Raw genomic sequence first — 4,401 nt, 5'->3', positions numbered from 1 at the left:
GCTGCTCTGATTTACAAATATTAAAACCTCTTAATATATATTTTGTTTTAGGAAGTAGATTTGTTTGGCTGTTTCTAAACAGGAGTATCAAAAGCACATATGAAAAATCATTTTGTTTTCACTTTTATTTTCAAGTTCAAACCATTTGCTGAGAAATGGGCCCTGTCTTGATTTCTGAGATTTGAAAAGGGGATTATTGGGGATATTATGTATTTGTTTCTTATGTGTCACCATTTTGCTTCTACCCTATTGACTCCCAATCTGAAATAAGTTATTCTAATGTCATATTTTTGGCTGTTTGGCAGAACGAGTAGACGCAATGTGTGTGTCAGGGAACACAGCAGAAATATTTTAAAACATTTTAAAACTGCATGATTGTTGCTTAATACTTCATTTGTTAAGTAGCCTGACTGAATATTGCTTTTCAGACGAGCTACAGCTGTCAGGTTTAACTCATTAAGAGATTCAGCTCTTTTAAAAGAATATCTAAGTACAAGTAGTAGTATTAGTTGACCAACCAATACTGTGTTCTATACCTGCCTATACTACTGTTACCATGCTGCATTCTCCATATGAGACTGGAGTATATCCTATTTATTAGGTAACTTCAGCTGGAGTAGAGAAATGCTTTATTCATGGTGAAAACTACTAGAGCTCAAGGGCTAGAATAAATATTTGTGCTCTGTCACACAAAACCAACTTGGATCCAGTTTCAGAAACTGAAGACAGAGCCCCAAAAGAGGAAAAAGCCCAAGCATGACCTGAGCAATTTGTCTGCTAAATATGTGCTGCTATGAGAATGGAGTTGCCCCAAGGCATATGCAATTACGAAGGGCACCTGAAAATTTGGAGCAGCAAATTTTCACATGGCTTAAGCAGCTGCCATTGTACTTATATGTATAAGTACAGCTCTATTACCTCTGCTGCTGCCTTGTTGGTTCCTCTCTGCCTCCTTCCTCCATCTGTTCTCCTTTGCCCGATATCACTTCAACATGCTCTTCTCAGCCAGAAGACTAGTGAGGGCTCTATCATGTAGGCTGGGGGCAGAGAGGAGCCCTCAGTCTCAGCTCCAGCCCCAGGCAAGCCCCCAAACACAGGAAGAATATGTGCCTTGGGGGAAGGGAAGCCCAGGCCCCTGGCACAAAACACACATGGGGAACCAGGCGGGGGGAATAAGGGAAAGAACCCCCGAGCCCCATCAGAAGTCATACTGGCAGGGCTCATTTGCATAGGGCCCCATAAAGTGTAAGGAAGGTCCTCTATGAGAATATTAGTAGCATGAGCTACTTCCCCAAAAAAATGGGAAGTAAAGCACACCAGGAATTTCCTTGAAATCCACAGTTTGAAAAACAAACAAAAACACACAAACCAACCAACCAGGAACAGATTAAGAAAAAGGGGGAATATCATACCTTTCTAGATATTTGTGTGGTCAGTACTGAAAATACCCCACCCTTTCCTGAAATACTTTTAGGGAAAATATGCCACTCACCAATCTGCTTGGATTAAAATGAAGGAAGACATACACCAAAGCAACAGAAATATTCTGGCAAAAAAGGGGCTCTACTGTAATATATTATGCCTGTCAGCAATATGTCCAATGTTCCCTGGAAAAGGTCCTCTAACTCATCCTCACCAACATCCATTATGTACTCTTCTCATCTTTCCATCACCCACCCTCTACCTCAGAACCATCACACTCAGCAACATGTCAGAATCTTTTCTAAGTGGCTGGCTCCCTGAGTGATAGCTGTTTCTCACAGTAGCAGTGGTGGCAAGTGTTTTCTTGTGAGCTCCAGCTGTGGGATGGGTTGCTGAAGATAATCTTGATTCTTGAGGAAGTAGATCTGCTGTGGCTACAGGAGGTCTTTTTCTCTTCATGTGCTATCATCATCATACACTTCATACAGTTAGCTTTATATTCAGTGGACAGTCAGCTATGATTCTTTGGAATATACCACAAAATTTAAGTGTCTGAAGGTGGAAATGCTCTTAACTGCAGTCTCCAGCAGCAGAAGTGCACCCAAGCTGTATGCATTTTCCATTTAACCACAGCAATACATTTTCAATAGGCTCTACTGTAGGCACTCTTCAAGGAAAATGACTAGACTTACCTTGGGTTCAAGTGACCTTCTGAGGACTGATACACATGCATGACAGGCATATTCTGACAGTGATGTGTCACAGAATGACCAAGTCAGACTCAAGAATCTAGCCAAATTTTAGATTTATGCTATATATAAAAAAAATGTACTTTTTGATGTCCTAAGATCCTAATGATTCATCAAGAACTCTTTTGCTAGAAGACCTTAATAAACACCTTAAGAAATAGCTTCTTTATTCAAGAAAATCTATTGTGAGAATTAGCCAAGTGCTTTATTGTTGTAGCCTGGCATCTGCTTGAAACCTACAGAGATAGGAGACTATATATAAAAATCATGCATATTGTACTAAGTCAGAATGGCCAACCCATTAAACTAAGAGAGCTGCAATAGCGGTGGAAAAAATGAGAAGAGTAGCACCGCACCAGAATTGTTGAGAGGGAAAAAAGAAAAAGAGATCTCCAGCAGTCAGAGTTGTTGAGAAAAAAAAAAGGAAGCTGCCCCTTTAAATACAATGGGCTAGGCTTTTTGGACACATAAGGCTCCAGCTGGCCACCGCCATCTTGCCACACCAGATGGCTCTCCTGCATCCGGTGTGCACAGGCAGCTGGGGGCTGTTTGTAGGGGTGCATGGGGTGGCTTTGTGAGCTACACTTTCAGGGGTGAAGAGCCGCATGCAGCTCATGAGCCACAAGTTGACCACCCCTGTACTAAGTTGACTATAACTGAAATGCTGTGATTTTTATAAGCCATTTGTTACTAAAAGTGAACTTTATAGTTACACACTATCTGGGAAGCAGACTCCCCATGACTTGCTAAAAAGGGGTAATTTAAAAGATGTTAAGATTCAAGGCATTTAATCCCTTTAAAATTATACACAAAGGCTGTGTCTACACTGCACCCCTTTTCCGGAAAAGGGATGCAGATTAGACACATCGTTATTGCAAATGAAGCGGGGATTTAAATATCCCCCGCTTCATTTGTATAAACATGGCTGCCGCTTTTTTCCGGCTCGGGACTTTGCCGGAAAAAAGCACCAGTCTAGACGGGGATCTTTCAGAAAAATAAAGCCTTTTCCAAAAGATCCCTTATTCCTGATTTTAAGGGATGCAAAATATTTGCATTGCACTATCAGAGCATTTTTACATAGTCTTTCCCACACGGTTTTAGCAGGTAATATATAAACTAGCTACACTTTATAGTTCTAAAAATTAGTAACATAAGATACTTTTAGATAGTCTAAAGCATTGGTTTTTTTAGCACTGCTGACTCAATAATAGAATAAGAATGCTAGCCTACATGGTCCTTTGGCTTACCACTGCTTAAAATTATTAGTGTGTAATATTTATTTTATGGTAATGTGCAGAGGTTTCAATCAGGACTTAGGCCTCTTCATGCAAATATGGTTCTTGTTTTACTGACATTGGCCAGCAGCAACTTGCATTCACGTGAATGACAAAATCGCTGATGGCAATGTGCCTCAAGCACAAAACCAGGGCATTAGTTCTGTATGATTTCAAGACAAAACAAAAATTCCTGATTCACTAAAACCAATTCTTATTCCCATTTTTGCTTTCAGACAGCATATCAACATCCTCAAGGAGGAGAAAAAAGAGTTTTCACCATGGAGTCTCTGAATGTCTCTTCTGACAAATACTCTGTGGCATAAAGATGTAAAATAATTAAGTAAAGGTTGAACTTCTCTAAACTGGGACTCTCTGATCTGGCAATATTCATGGTCTGGCAGGACCATGGCTGTTCCAGGACCAGAGAGTCCCGACAGAAGGCTTGTGCTGGGAGCCCTGAGTTGGGACTGAAGCCCAGTAGTGGGGATGCTCTGTGGCAGCAAAACCGGGAGCCCGGCAGTCCTGCTGCCACCCGACAACAGAGCTTCCCAGCAGTGCTGGAGGTAGTAGGGCTGCCACCCAGCGCTGCAGATGCCCAGCAGGACTGGAGGCGGTGGGGCTGTCTGGCAGTGGGACTGCTACCTAGCAGAATTCCCCAAAGGGGTCAGAGCTCAGAAGTGGTGCTGCCTCCTGGCAGCACAGCTGAACCTCAGCCTTGAACTGCCATCCAGCAGCACAACTGCCTGGTAGGACTGAGAGGCAGCGAGGCTGTCCCGTGGGGCCAGGAGCCTGGCAGCCCTGTAGGCCAGAAATGACCTCTTCTTGTCCGGTAAAATCCCTCATCCAAGACTGGTCGGGTCCCAAGGGTACTGGACCATGGAGGTGTAACCTGTATTGAATTTCTGTAAGAGTTAAACATCTCCTCTCCAAAAAAGAGCAGTTAGAATGCAAAG

Source organism: Pelodiscus sinensis, chromosome 9, assembly GCF_052426305.1.
Source record: "Pelodiscus sinensis isolate ZL-2025 chromosome 9, ASM5242630v1, whole genome shotgun sequence".
Classification (NCBI taxonomy): Eukaryota; Metazoa; Chordata; order Testudines; family Trionychidae; genus Pelodiscus; species Pelodiscus sinensis.
Note: the sequence above shows the minus strand (reverse complement) of the source record.